Here is a 15,721-nt window from a genome sequence, read left to right as displayed (position 1 = left end):
GAAAGAGAAATCGCAGTCAAGAACACGACAGAGAATTATTGGTGCGATGACATTAGAAACTTTACAGGCACGAGACGGAGTCAGCTGACGCAAGGCGGGAGGCGAATTGGAGATAGCTGGGACATGCCTATTTCCTGCAGTCGATCGAGACTTGATAAGGCGACGACGATAATAACAATGGTCAAAATGACAATAGTACATGAAAGTCAAAGGTGTCTGCAAGAATTTCTATAGCCACTCTTTAGACTCTCTACCACAATAACTATATGTTGACATGTCAACTGCAAGAAAGACATGGCCGTGCTGTATGCACCGTTTAAATTCAGTTTTATAAGCGAAATGATCCCCTCTATTGACTGTTCCCGCTCATACTTATAAGTGAAAAAAACCCGACGCCACACGCCCTCTCCCCACACACAGCCTGTAGACAAGCCATCGCCGCCAATTACAGGTACACCGCGAAAAAATGTCGGAACACTAAAAAATCTCCGGCGTGCAAAAAAGAACGCACACTCCACCCTCCTGCCGACAAACATGCCAACGGACTAATAATTACGTACGTGATTCGCCGCTAAGCAGTCAGGACAAAATCCCTGTGCTCCCCCCCCCCCCTCCCCTTCCTCACTCCCAACTTTTCATCTTTCCCCACTCATTATACATGAGACGACAGGAATCGCGCTGGCGCCGCTAATGAGTCCAATTAACAAGAGTACGTGGTCAGCCATCACCGCAGCCACCACGTGTGCATGAGCCCTTCGTTCGTCTTGGCCTCGCGTATCGCAGCTACAAAAGGCCACAAAAGCTCTGCTGCGATATTTGAAAGATACAGGATTGAGTCAGCGTCTGTAATCCGGACTGAGTGACTGAACGATATCCCCAGTGGACTTTCTCTTCTTTCCGTCACCGTTTCCCTTTCCCCAGTGTAGGGTAGCCAACCGGGCTCAGTCCTGGTTAACCTCCCTACCTTTCATTTATCATTTGCTCTCTCTTCGTTCGTCTTCTATGGGCCACAGATCCGATCAGTGCACGGAGGCGCCAATGTAGGAAGGGTGGGAAGGTGGCGGCGAAGACGCGCCCCTCCGAAAGCTATATTCGCCTGCCGGGACGACAACTGCGATCAATTCGCGGCGAGCGCGGCCCTGTACGCAGTCAAGCCACAACACCGCCCCCACAACCCTACGGGGAGGCTGGGAGGCGAGGGGAGGTGCATTATAGCACCGAACTCCGCGCGAGCACCGTACATAAATCTCGAAGTCGGTGGCGCGAAGACCCGCGGGCGATGGGTGACCAGAGGACACATGGAGTGGACGCAAGGCGACTCGTAGGCTGTATAGTGCTTGCCAACGTTGCGAAGTTCGGTGCCAACTGATGTAGAAAGACGGCGAAGAACTTTTTTTTTACCGCCGTCGAACGATATTCATACAATCGGAGTTAGAAATAGTCGGCGACGACATAACGAATCATCGGTTACAGCGACGTAGGTCTATAGCGCTAGATTAGAAGGTGGCGTCGATGATAGCGACGTGGGGATCGACAACCGGGTTTGAGCCCGATTTGTCACCGCAGGTATGAAGGAAGTCGACTGTCGCTAATAAGCACCGAGGAGGAGACGTAGTGTTTCCGTTGAGACGATCTGAATGACCTTCTGGAAACACCACATACGTTGCACACGCTCGTGTGGAAGTCCTCTTCTCTGCACGGCGTCGAGTAACACATTTCGCTTCGCAGCATGCATGTAAAGCCAGCGAACACAAGTTTGCGTAACGTGTTTCCAGCAATGACGCAGTATACCAGCGCATACTTTCACGACAAGGCTCTGCTGTAACTGCGGCGGTCGCTGTCGCACCGGTGCAAAGGCGCGTGTGTGTACCGAGCCGAGACAAGACCGGCCGGCTGCAGCTGCTCCGATGCGGTTTATAGCACCTCGCCCCGCTGACTCGAAGCCCCGTGTAATCCGACCAGGCGGCGACGGTCGGCCCTAATCCCGAGTCAAGCCTGGATGCGTAAATCTATATCGCGCAGAGCATAATGGGAAAATACGAACGCCCTAATCCTCGCTCACAAGACGCCCCTGTCTGTCGCAGGTCGTCTGTGCAGACGCGCCGGGGGAAGTAGAGGAAGCGCAACTGGCGAGCCGATACCACCGGAACAAGAAAGAAAAGGAAAAGAAAGGAAGAAATGCAAGACCGAGAAGAAAGAAAGGAACTACTTATATTTCAGATTGGTGGAACTCGTCTAAGAAGCGGCTTTAGGCGCATCAGCAGCAGTTTTTATCTCTTGTGTGCAGCCGCACGGTCCCCGTATGTATACCTTGATAGGGTCACGTCGAGCGTCTGCGCAAAAGAAAGGCAGGATCGAGGGAGTTGAAGAGACCAAAACCAGAGCTGCTGACCCCGCACTAACCACTGCGAATCAAGCAACAACAAAAAAAGAAGTGTATAGCAATTTTTTCTCTGTTCTTAAGTTCCGAAGCCATTTAACTATACGCAGCTCCTCCACCGCGAACGCCCACAATCTCCTCAAGAACTACAAATTTGTGATGCGCACAACGTCGGTACGACGCTTGAAGGCACACACTGCGCGCGACAAGATCGCCATCGACATGTTTCTTTTCCTTTTTTTTATAACACGACATAGCACCCAACTTCATGCAGGCTCTATGGAGCAGCAGTCCAGGCGCCTGCGCGTTGCGAGGCGCTAATGCGCAGTACACGCATGCGCCTCGCATGTGTACGTAGTTCACTGTAAAGCCCCTTAAACTTCGTAAAGTAAGTGCCACGCTTTGAAGAATGCCGCCTCCTCCTCGCGCGCTCTGGCCGAGGCCGACGCCGCGTCGCTATTGGCCTAATAGCATCACGTGGGCCCTCGCGCCGTGCATCAGCGCCATTTTTGCTCGAGAACCGTCTACGGAGGGGCGAGGAGCGCATGTTGGCGCCGTTGCTACGCTCCAGCAGTGTAGGAGGCGCCACGGCCGAGGAGGGAGCGTGAAAAAGAGGAGAAACGAGGAGGAGGGAAGGCGGAGGAGGAGAGTGTCACTGCTTTACGAAGTTAAAGGGGCTTTATAGTTCACTGCACTCCCTACGCCATCGCCCCACTGCGCGCGTACTCTCTCTCTCTCTCTCTCTCTCTCTCTCTCTCTCTCTGGGTACGCTGGAGATAGCCCCGACATCGTGCCCGTGAAGACGCGTGTACCGTGAAACGTGCACGTATCGCGTTGCACAGAAACAATATGTTGTGCAGCTCTCATCATCAACTCCCTCATGCCAAACACGCTCCTTCCTTTTCACAAGTCTGTCATTCCCCCAAACTTCTTTCCCAGCGTGGAGTAGCAGGCCCGAGGTGCTTGCTCAGGCTCACTTCACCTTTCTGCCTCCGATGTCCCCCCGCCCCTTCCCTCCCCCTCCTCCTCTCTCTATCTATGTTATCCTCCTCAACAACCTCCTCGACACGGAGTAGCTAGGTGTAGCACATCACCAGGGTTACCACACTCCTACGCGACTATTCCGGACCGTCAAATTCCGCCATATTTGTGAATTCGAATTTCGCAATCACGTCACCTCTGAACGGTTCACAACGCGGTACGCGCCCTCTCTGATTGGCTCAAAACCCAAACGTGGCGGAGTTCGACAATATGGCAAAGACCCCCCGGATAGGTTTCTAGAACAACGCAAAAGGATAGACAGTTGGGCGAGTAGGTACGGTAACATTATCTTGGCTTGTAGCGCGAAGTGAACACGGACACAGAAAGGAGCAGACAGGACGAGCGCGTGTCTTTCTGTGTCCGTGTTCACTTCGCGCTACAAGCCAAGATCATGTTTCTAGAATAACACCTGAGAGGCCCGAGGGGCAGCGCTCATATAGCCACAGCGGACCATTCCGCGTTTCTCTCACAATATTATCTTTCTTTTATCTCTGAATTCCTCGATTTCCACAGCTTTCTCTTTACGTGGGTTCCGAAAGCTATTCTCACGGCGCCGACGACAAGAGCCACGCCGCCATGTAATATGCATGTCTTGCGAGATATGGGCAAAAAAAGACTGCATCGCGCTCCCTCTGTCTCGCAGCATACCGTGAATTACGCTCATGCCCACAATCTCGCGGCACCCGTGTGTGTGCACACACGGGACAGGGACGTGAAACCAAAGTCATCTGCATGCAGATTTTATGTTCTGTACCCCGCGACGCCAGACATACGCTGCAGACAAGGTATCTTCGGTGCCGAAAGCTATGCGCGCGCCCTCTCCCGGGCACCGTCGCGGCGATCGCATACTCGCCGGTGTCGCGACCCAGAACCTTTCGGGTGTCTGTGTGTATGAAGGGGGGGGGGGGGGGGGGGGCGTCATAAAAAGTGAGAACGGTATACCGGGCCACGAACACGCGAGGCACACAGTGAGGCGACATTCAGTTCTATCGTGGCAGCTTTCATTAGCCGCCTTCGTGCAGGGAAAACAAACCATTCCGCGCAGCGAAGACGGCTTTATTGCGAAGACGCCTCCTTTACGACCGTCCCTGACATTTCGGAGGTAGTCACCGAGGGAGGACTCCATGGTATAGTAAACTCCGCTTAAAGGGAAATCTAAAGGTGGCCGGAGCTTTCTTCCGTTAAAACGAAATCCTTCATTTAGGCAATAGGCGCAGCGTTGAAATAAGACTGCTTTACTCACGTGATCACGTTTTCCCCCTCACTTACCTGTTCAATATATTTTTTTTTTCTGACTCGATTTGGATACATGTTAAACGTAAGCTTCGCTTTGGTTATTTTGCTCTAATACTAATTCGTCACTATCTTAATTCTAAAATTTCTTGTAATTATTGAGACCTCTCCCTGTACATTAATGTGTACGTATTTTGAGATGATACTAAATAAGACTGAAGTGCGTAAATCGTAATGCAGTTACAGAAGAGGCGCTAGGATCGCAGGGCTGCGATATTATGACGGATGGTGTCAGTGCCAATTGCCGATAATGCTTGCCCGGGCCAACGCGAGAAATTAGAGCTTTACTCAATTAGTTTTGCTTTACGAATGCACCGTTTATTCGAGCAACAAATGCATGCTTCGCGGACGACTGGAAGTGGAAGAACGCACAACTTCGAAGAATCTCCGCTGAGGAAAAAAAAAAAAAAATTATGCACGCTAGTTCGTGCGAAAAACACGCCAGTAAAACAGTTGGGACACCAAGCCACACTGTAAAATAATTTACACCTTTTAAAGGCGAATAGGGGCGTAAATATCTCTACAATTCATCTTCTTGCACCCAAAAAGAGAGTAAAGGTATGAGTTATACACAGATTTACACTCTTATTCACTTTTAAAGGAGTAAATGATCTTACAGAGCACACATACTTATTAACGTTCTATTTAGGCTAGAGCTGTATGCGGAAAAAACTCTTCCACTCCCCTAAATCGTTGCACTATAATCACGAAATACATGAAAGGACGTTTCATATACTTGAAGTTATTTTTTTAATATACTTATCTGCGGCATAATAAATATGTCGAACTGGAATCAGCCACTGTTATCCGGAACACTATTCTACACACCTGTAACTGGAACCACGCTTAAGTATGTGGGAAACCATGCCACGTATTTATAATGTGCGCTTAAAAAGAAGTAACAAGTTCGAATATACAGAACAATGTGCGATATATTTTGTGATTTCATGTGGAACGCCGTTCCATTTAGGTAAGTGGAAAGTAACTTCAAGATGTTGCCACTTTTACCTTCAACCCGAGTGGAACGACACCAAGGGTGAGTAACGCACTGCTCTCGACAAGGAAAGTGTCGCGACGGAGAGAGAGAGAGAGGCTAACCAAGCGGAGAAAGTGTACGTTCGCGTGCCCGCAAGATGTCGGCTTTTTACCCTTCCTTAACGTGTTTCTCGAAGGGTCGAGACTCGAGAAGAGCAAGACACTGCATAGTGCAATGCGAGAGAAGAGAACCCCCAGAGACACCCTCAAAACAAAAGATTTTTTTCTTTTACTTTCTCTTTTCTCTCTCTCTCTTCCTCGGAAAGCCTGGAACGGCGCGAGAGGCCGGGCACAAGCGCGGCGTTAAACGAAGTCACGCACGCACGCAGGGACACACGGCAGTACACTGGATAAAGTTACTCGGAGACAAATCGTTAAAAAAAAAAAACACAGGAATGAAAGGAAGGAAGTAACGTGTATATCCGAGCTCGCCGTGCGAGTCTTATAACGCCGTATCCTTCCACGAGAGCTAAACAAAATAGGAGGAGGAGGCGGGGTGTGTGCGTGTGTGAGGGTGGAAGAGAGAGAGACACAGGGTTCATGACGCCGAGTTTCACACGAAAGCAAGAGAGAGAATCTGCCTGGCTGGGCTGCGCGAACGGCGCTCACGCGCCGGAAGCAATTCCCCGGCGCCATGCATGTTCGCAGCAAGGCCCCCTTCCGAAAGCGATCTCCCGGCCTGTGGCACCGTGAAATAAGCTCCCTCTCCGCCGCCGCCGTAGCTGGGCAGGCTTCTTTGCCATACAGAGAAGCCGCGCTGCGCATCCTTTCCCGTGAGCGCCAGTCGTGCCGGTGGTGAAACAAAAGACGAGAGCTTTATTCCCTTCCTTTCTTTTTTTCTGGCTTCGTATCTTCTACTCGCTTCCAGATTACGCGAAAAGGCGGCAGAAGAATATTGCGAGCTGTACAGCGGGTAGTACACGTGGAAAAGAAGAGAAAGAGAGAGAGAGTAAAACGCTCGTGCCAGTGGGGCCCTGGAATAGGGGCTCCAACCATCGTGCCTTATTTTATTTACGTGGAAAAGAAACAACGAAAACCCGACAAGAAACAGCAGACGACGCTATACAGACTTTGCAGCAGAAGGAGCAGACGTAACACGCAGACGAAGTTATAGACCTCGCACAACACACACACGCACGCACGTGTAACGTTATAACTCTATATAGAGAGGTATATATATACGGGGAGAATGCTAGTTTTATTATGCAGGCGCGCGCTGCCGTGTCGACTCCTCAGCCGACGTGAATATAGGCAATCTTCTCGCGCGCGCGCTCGTTTCTGCAACGCCCCCCGCCATCTTCTCTCTCGATTACGTAGTTTCTTCTGGTCTTTCTTTATTTCTCGCGTTTTCTCGTCGCGCTGCTCCTTTTTTCTCGTTTGCTCCGCGAGCGCCCGCTGCCAAGTCGGTAGTGCGTACGTGATACATTATTGAGACTTAATTCCATCGCCCGGGCGATGAAAGATCGCGGAAGAACAGCGAGGCGAGGTGGAGCGTCGCGCCGTTCGTATATATATTACACCCGGCTGCCGCCGAGTCGAGACACCCTAATAGCTGCTTCGTCGCGAATGCAGAATCAATATCGAAGTAATATACACGAACTGGGATGCACATGTACGGCGTTACCGTTATGCATCTTTATTTACTCTTTCTTTTCTTTTTTTTTTTCCAGGACTGCTGTCGTAGGGTGCGAAGAAATCGCTTGTTGCTAGACAGGACGTCTAGAGTTGGCACCTGGCAACACCGTGCACTTCTTGGTCTCCAGCTTCACTAGATGTGACTGAGATCGTGGGGGTAATCAGTTACTGCCCTGCAACCTGTGGTTATGTTCTTACTTGGCCTCCAGCCTTCTTTTTATCCTACTCAGAAATACACGCAAAAAGAAAAAGCAAACAAACCGTATACAACGAATGCCCCGTCGTACTCATTCCTCGGTTCAATATCGAGGTAATATACCAGATGAAATGAGGCGCACAATCCCGACGTCACAGTTATGACTCTTTATTTACTTCTTTTTTTTTTCAGGACTATACTGCGATATAGAGTGCACGTAATCGCTTGTTGCAAAGTAAGATGCCTTGAGAGTTTGCGTCTGATGATATCATTCCCTGGCCTCCGGCTTCGCAAAAAAAAAAATGCATTGCCAGTGCGGTCTAATCAGTTCATGTCCTTCCACTAATGACAACGTCCTTCCTTGGCCTCTGTCTTTCTTTTTTATCATTCTGCATACACTCGCAAAAAAGCGAAGAAGAAGGAAACCCTTAGCATACTCCACAAACATTACGGTCTTGTATTCGACTGCGCAAGAGTTTCTGTGTACTAGGAACGGGGCCATCCGTACCATTTCCCAAAAAAGGAAAAAAAAAAGAGAACAAGAAACAGACGTTCATGTGAAGTTGGATGCTTGAAGTGGTCAACGGTGGTCGAACAAGGGATGTCTCAAGCTGAAGCGTTTGGACCCTTACCTGGACCCCGAGACGTACGTCCCTTGCTCTAACACTGTTTGTCATTATGTTTTCTCATCCCTCCGTCAGCAGCGAGACTGACTGGACAGCCTGGCTCAGTTCCGGGGACGTCGACCGACAGCTTGAACTGGTGGACTGGGCGGAGAACGCCAAGCAGGCCTAGGTCCTTACTTGAGCCCAATCCCTCAGCCACGTACCCCTTTACCCTTCCCCTTCCAATAAAGTTTATCACCACCACCAGTTACACAAAGGTTCCACGTCAGTTGTGCGGGCATTGTCAGGATTGGGGGCTCAATCCCATCGCTCGTGATCCGTTGTCAAGATTGGAGTCGGGCATGAATTAGAAGGTAGCTGGCCCATGCCGTCGTCCAAATTATCCACGCTGAGGACGTTGATGAAGGGAAGGACTGCTTCTCATCGAGAACGAGGAATATGGGTTTATTTACAGTATTTATATCAGTCTAACATGACTGCTTGAGAGAGAGTGACCTGAGCACCCGCACAACAGCGGTTTTTAAACACTCGGTCCTCTCCTGATACAAGGTGATGCGAACGTTCGTTTAGTCATCGCAAACTAGCCGCCTCTCCGCGGCACGGTTTACACACACACGCGCATACACACACGTGTTTACGGTCCGAAACCGACACCACACGAATTTCATAGAACTCGGAGCCGTTCCGGGTAGCGCGTTGTCTCGCGTCTTGGTCGGTGCGTGGGAAGGAGCGAAAAACGGCGTTCCCGCGGCAACTCGCGCACCCGTAGCAGATCAGGTCCGCGTTGGGGAGTTTGGTAACAATAGTTGGCCCGCCGAACTCATTCCGTCACAACGGCGATGAGGCTAAAGTTTGGCGGCGGTTTCAGCACAAAGCCTGCTTCATCGAACGCACCCTAGCTGAAGCGACGGAGAGTATCCTAGCGCGTATTGTTCCGCGACACAAAGTCGATTTATCACGCTGTGGCTAGAGGTTGGCGGCGATGCTCCCGAGATGTTGCTTCCACAGTCGCAACTGGTTGGCAAAACTTGCACTGCAGCTGGCCGTTCTTAACAGCATGTAAGTCATTTGTATTTCTTTAACTACGAGTTATACAGCAAGACAGCAGAAGTATATAGCAACCACGTAGCCAGCCAGCCAGCCAACCAGTAGCCACGGTCAGGGAAGTTCGGGACGGTTTCAAAGAAAGCAGTTCACTTTAAAAATTAGGTTTTATAGAATGGCTGCGCGGAATTAAAGCCTGAGACAAAAACAGACAATATCCATTGCTGTACAGTGAGGTGATGCAGTTTTCAATGATTGCCCTATCGAAAATACGCCACTGCAAATTCGCGATCTCCAAATGTAACGTGTCAATTCTTTTTTTTTCTTTTTTTGTTTCAGCGAACGCGAGAAAGGGCATCGTAATCTTGCACATGTAAACGTCATATCTGTAGCGCAAGGGTAATCACAGAACTCTTACACGCAAGCGGAAGGCATGAGCTCTTAAAACGAAACACCCAATTTGTACTCCACCATCAAACTACAGCTGAAATATGCCACGAACTCCCGTAGATTATATACTTTATAAGCATGAATGAAATGTTCGCCTAATGCATCACGTTCGCTGCAGTTTCACGACACAGTCGAAGAAATATTGCAATTGTAAACATGTAATTTATGAATTTTATTACGAAAAGAGCATGGAAAAAGCAAGAAAATGCAGCACGGAGACAGGAGAGCAGGCGAGCTTTGAATTACGTCCCTCACACTGACCCGCACGCTTTCTAAGATTAGCCAACGAGTCCAACGTCATGCCATGGTCCAACCAGTCCAACGTCTGCATTTGTTGTCATTTAGGTGTTCCCTTTAAGAGTGGGTCATACCGTAGACTTACGCTTAATTGTTTAAGCAGTACAGTTGGTAGCTATATACACTAAAATAATTTACACCCTAAAAAGTGAAAAAAGGTGTAAGTGTGTCTATAACTCACACCCTTACGGTGTCCGTTACATAGATAACAGCTTAAGAGGAAGCTTTAGCTCGGGTGCCCCTATCTTAATACATGTGAAAGGAGAGTTCGTTTTTCTCGGCAACCATTGCACCAAATTTGACGAGGTTTGTTGCTTTTAAAAGAGAAACTTAAAATCTAGTGACTGTTGGTTTTGAATTTTTGATTTAGGTCCTTAATTTTTTATTAAAAATTGACAAATATCGCAAATTTAAAAAAAAAGAAACTATCAAGTTTACAACTCTGTAACTCTAAAACGAAAAACGATACTACAATTCTTTGAATTGCCTCTAATAGTACATCTAAAGCGGACAAAATTGATATGCTATACATGAATCTAAAAAAATTTATTATTATGGAAATAGAGCTTTTGCAGGACCTTTGTAAACAACGTAACAAATTCATGTAAGATATAAAATGACATATGAAATTTGTCCGCTTTCGATGGTCTAATGGATGCCGTTTACAGAACCGCGATATCTGTTTTTGATGCAGAGTTATGAATTTGTAAACTTCGTTCTTCTATTTTTTTCGAACTTCCGAATTTTTGAAAATTCCTTTAACAAGATCCAGGACCTAAATCAAAATTCCGCTTCCAACAGTCACTAGAATTTAACTTTCTCTCTCAAATGCAACAAACTTCATTAAAATCGGTCCAGGGGTTATCTCAGAAAAACGTTTTTGCGTTTTACATGTATTTGAATAGGCCCCGTCGGAGTTGGGCCCGAGCTAAAGCTTCCTCTTAAGGGTGTGAGTTATAGACACATACACCCTTTTTCACTTTTTAGGGTGTAAATTATTTTACAGTGATCTGCAAATCACGGCGCAAAAGTGGGAATAACACTTCGCATCAGTGCGCGTAATTTCGCCCGGCGATGGCATGGTCAAAACCTAAGTCGCTTCGTGACCTGCACGAGCGCGTCCGGATCATTCGACACTGTCGCGCCCGCACAAGTAGCAAAGCATGTTGGACTTTGATTTTCATCCGACACCCACTCCCGCAGTCCGAGTGCGTCTGCCGAACGCGATGTTGTCGAGGGCTGACGCGAAGCGCCAAAAGAAGGACGATGGGAACGGCGAGACCCGCAGTAAATATGCAGTGGAATGTTAAACGCATGTCGCGCGTACCTTGATGCATTGAACGAAAAGAAGGGTGGCTTGAATGCGCGTGTGGTCAAGTGTATTTTCCTTGAAAATAAACGAACACTCGCCACGGGCATCAAAAAGGACGACGTTTATAGCGTTTCGAGACCCGTGTGTATATATATATATATATATATATATATATATATATATATATATATATATATAGCGTGTCCATTGTTCCCAAATACGAGAAAGGCTGGGCCATCCCTTATGTACGTAATAGATGGCGTAGTGAACCGGTGTATATCTCGGGTACATCGATTAAGCGTATGAAGCGTGGATTGAATGAATGAATGAATGAATGAATGAATGAATGAATGAATGAATGAATGAATGAATATTCCATAAGAAGGCGGGACGACCGTGATCTCTCTCTGCGGCGACGATCTTTCCGATGCCAAAACAGCAACCTGTTTACATGCACGAGAAAACAGCTCAATTGCACACGCTCGGAAGCACGTTCTAGATTGAAGATATATATATACATATATATACGGCGTTTCGCTTTTCGTTCGGTGGGATGGCCATTTATCAACGGTACGAATTTCCAACAGCCCGAGACGGATGGATGTTATCAGCGTCCCCTTCGGAACGGGGCGGCGGATTTCGCCACTAAGCTCTTGCTAATATAATTCCTGATGTCCTAACTGGGTAAAAAAGAGAAGAAAAAAGAACAAGAAGAGAAAACGCACGATGAATTTCCATAACCAAATTTCTTGACCCCCTATTGTGAACTTTGTTTTTGCACGTCTCCATTTTTTGTCGTTTCCCTACTTTTCCTCCACCAATCTTCCACTCGCCTCTTACTAATCTCTATTGCGGACATGTTTACCTTCCCCCTGCTCTCGCTAAACCCAAGGGCTCCGAGGAGTCCAGTGGTGCCTAAATCGACCGCTGGACAGATATCTTCACATTAAAATAAAAGATGCTCCATAGTTTCCCTAGCTTTACCGCAGCAAGCACATGCTTCTTCTTCCTTCTTATATCTCGCCGAGACGTTTCCCAGGGCACAGCGCCACCCAACCAGAGACAACGCACTTAAAAGCGATAGGAAGTAAGCAAGGCCATAGCCCTCCCCGGACTTCCTGTGGCTGGGGAACAGTTTTACAAGCCAGAAAACGAGCCACGCTAAACGCCTGAGGGTGTGACGAAGACGACGGGTGCAGGAACGTCGGATGCGCAAATCGTTGAGAGGGCAGAGTACTGTTTCTCCTTTTCTTTTTGCTATCCGTCGATGCTGCTTTCAACCTGTCTCGCCTTTCTTCGTTCATGCGGGCCGACCTTGAAGGAGGCGCCAAAAGTTTCTTTTCCCCGTATCGACGAGCCAGTGCAGGGGGGACTACAAGAAGAAGAAGCCGTCGCGGCAGTTCTCGAGGAAGCCCAACAACCAAACAAACCTCTCGCCTTCATCTGTTGCTCTCCCCCCCCCCCCCTTCTCGACTGCGCTGCAAACACACGGCGCGCAGCAAGCAGGGCAGGCACCTGACGAGGATGCTTAATTGCTCGTTCGAGGGAGAGGAGGTCGGAACGGGCGCACGTTTAAAAAATCGCCGCAGCGAGCGACGAGAGTTTCATTTCCTCTGTTCGCTTGATCGTTTTTCTTTTCTTTCTTCACTCTTTCTTCTTCCTCCCAAAAGCCACTCCCCAGCGCTATCTTCTTCTTCAAAAAAAGAAAGAACGAAGAGGAAGGAGGACGCAGACAGAGCACCACGAACATAGAAGTGGAAGGAGGCGCAGCGGTCGTGCTGCAGTAACAAAGATATGCCTTGAAAAAGAAGAAGAGAGGCCTTCTCTTACGTCTCTCCCTCTCTCTCTCTTTCATGACTTTTCGTTGCAGCCAAACTCCAAGGGGGGGGGGGCGGGGGGGCGGCGGGCTTTCACGCCAATGGTCGTTGCCTTCTCCGGGGGGGAACCACTCCGCCAACGCACCCTCACGAAGAACCATAATCGCCCGCCGTACCACGCCACTGCTGGACCGGTGCACAGCAAAGGACGACCACGGACGCAGACCATTTCTGTACCGCTTTTACGCTCGCACATTTTGACGGTATAGCACCATATGCCGCGCCTACAGTATTTTCATATGCACGTGGAATGCGGCAGGTGAGAAAGTCAGCTAACGTCGGGGAAGCTTTCTTAGGTCCTCGAGTGAATAGATGAAGAGATATAGAGCCCGTAAGAGGCAGCACAACTCTAAAAGGCCTGAGTGACCACACGCAAGCGCTTGAGTCGACGTCAACTCGCGTCTCGTGGCGGATAAAGAAAGCGACTATTATTTCCGAACAAAGAGCTTCTGGAACCGAACCGCCGCGTACAATAAAGCTTTTCCCTCGCCGCCACAGCGCACGTTGATTGATTGAATAAACGTTTATCCAAGCGCCTCAGAAAGAAAAAGAACCTTCCGCTATTTCGGGTCGGACCACTTCAATTGTGACCGCAGTGAACTGCGGCTTTGGCGGTTTTATAAAAAGCTCGGGACCAATAGAATTCAGCGCACCTGCTATATAACCAGCAGGTGCGTCGTAGGCAACGGTAAGCACCTCGAGTTTTTTGAGCGCTGGCGAGGTTCGCCTGCGTACTTGTGAGTCTTTTCTTTATCGCGCTCTCTAAATATGGTAACAATAATAAACGCGCATACTTCCACAGTTAAAGGTAATCGGTACGAATATTTTCCCTTACATAACGGCAATATCAGTTTGCGGGTATTCGTCAGGCCTAGAGTAAGCATCAAGCGAGTCGAATCTGGGGGAACGAACAATAGGCAATTGGGGTCAGGCGTTATGTTATAGAATGAAAAACAGCACCTAGCGCTGGTAAATATGAATTTGCTGTCTTTGAAAGTATTACGAACATCGATATAACCAATAACTTTGCGAAATATAACTAATAGATCAAAGCCTGCACGGCTCTTACCGTTACAATAAATGATCTGGGTTATAAAACGAACGTTCAACGACATCAATTAGGCGATTATATATTGCATAAAATACGCAATGCTCAATTTACTCTACACCACAGCTTGCGTCAGGGGAGTTTCAGCCAGTTTCAAAACAGTGTTTCATCTGTGATACCAGGATATTGAAAAGTACTGAAGGACCCTAGTAATACTCTGGCCACACGGGTAAGCTCCGATCGCGATCTAGCCCGATCAGAATCGAATTTCTCGATCGCAATTTGCTCCTTTGCACAAGCTACGGAAGGGAACAAGTCGCGGCCGTGAAATTCGATCCCGATCAAGCTCGATCGCGATCGAAAGTGCACCGCCCGATTGAGGTAAAAACGCCTGAAGCTGAGTTACGTGATAAACATTAGCAAGTGGCAGTTGAGACGGAGACGCCTCGCCGACCTTGGGCCAACATCAAGCCGGCACGTCTGTCACCGAGGAGTTTGCACCAAGCTCATCCCTGCACCTGTGCGCTCCTCTGATGAGGGTTAGTTCCGCAGCTGAACTGCACTGCACAAACTCCACCTGTATTCATAACAAAGAGCAAAAACGACGGTTTCGCGATGCACATGGGCACGTTTAAGTAGACGCGACGACACGACATCCTTCTGAGCGCAGCCTGATAGAGGACACGGGAGATTGCCTTGTCCTCGGACGAAGTCTGTTGACACCGCCTGAAGAAAATCGTCCCGCGAGGGGAAAAAAGAACGAGAAACTTTCGTTGCAAAGGGACAGTGCACTCACCGCATATCTTGGTCATGTCAGTGAAGTCGAGGAGCCGGGCAGTCGCGCACGAAACAAACCAACCTTGGCCCGGAGGCAAGGAGGCGGTGCGCGCACACCCCCCTTCCGCGACCGGCCACACACAACACGCGGGCACGCCGCCGTAGCTCACAAACGAATTCGGCCGGTGGAAAACACAAAAGTAGCTGGCGACGAGGACAGCGGGGCACCGAAGTGAAGAGGCTCGAAGCACAATCGAAGCGGTAATCCAGAGGCCAATGCGCTGCTCCGATGGTCAACACCGATGCACGCGTTCGAAATCACCACCACCCGGGCAAGCACACAAGCACCAACGCTCGACGCCGCGGGACGTATCCATTGGGAACCTCAGCTGAGTCAGAACTTTGTGCGGCCCGCTTCCCTCTCGCCACCACAACGCGAGAGGAGGACGCTGTGTCACGTGAACACATCCAAACCTGTCTTTGGCGATCGCGCTGCCATCTACGAAACGCAAGGCGAACTTGGGAGCATTTCGGTGATTTCGGTTTCGTTCCTGCTTGTTTTTAACCTTTTGAGCCATGTTTCCCATGTTTTATCGCAAAATACGTATTATCATAACATAACTTAACAAAAAAATCAATATAATATGAACTATTGTTCATTTAAGCTACTTGTTTTTAAATAAGAACGTTTTAATCGTTTTTACACCTAT

The 15,721-nt window shown here is 48.8% G+C and overlaps 1 protein-coding gene across 2 annotated transcripts in view; it reads right to left on the bottom strand.

Annotated features, from left to right (window-relative positions):
• Positions 1 to 15,452, bottom strand: part of LOC135916130 (prickle planar cell polarity protein 3-like) — a 432,933-nt gene extending 417,481 nt beyond the window's left edge. For both annotated transcript variants that reach the window (XM_065449392.1, XM_065449391.1), the window contains exon 1: positions 15,031 to 15,452. The gene's annotated coding sequence lies outside the window, so the exon portion shown is untranslated. The remainder of the gene's footprint in view (positions 1 to 15,030) is intronic.
• Positions 15,453 to 15,721: the final 269 nt, after the last annotated feature.

The sequence above is a fragment of the Dermacentor albipictus genome, chromosome 5, assembly GCF_038994185.2.
Source record: "Dermacentor albipictus isolate Rhodes 1998 colony chromosome 5, USDA_Dalb.pri_finalv2, whole genome shotgun sequence".
Taxonomy (NCBI): Eukaryota; Metazoa; Arthropoda; class Arachnida; order Ixodida; family Ixodidae; genus Dermacentor; species Dermacentor albipictus.
The sequence above is the reverse complement of the archived record's forward strand: the minus strand, read 5'-3'. Positions and strand labels throughout refer to the sequence as shown.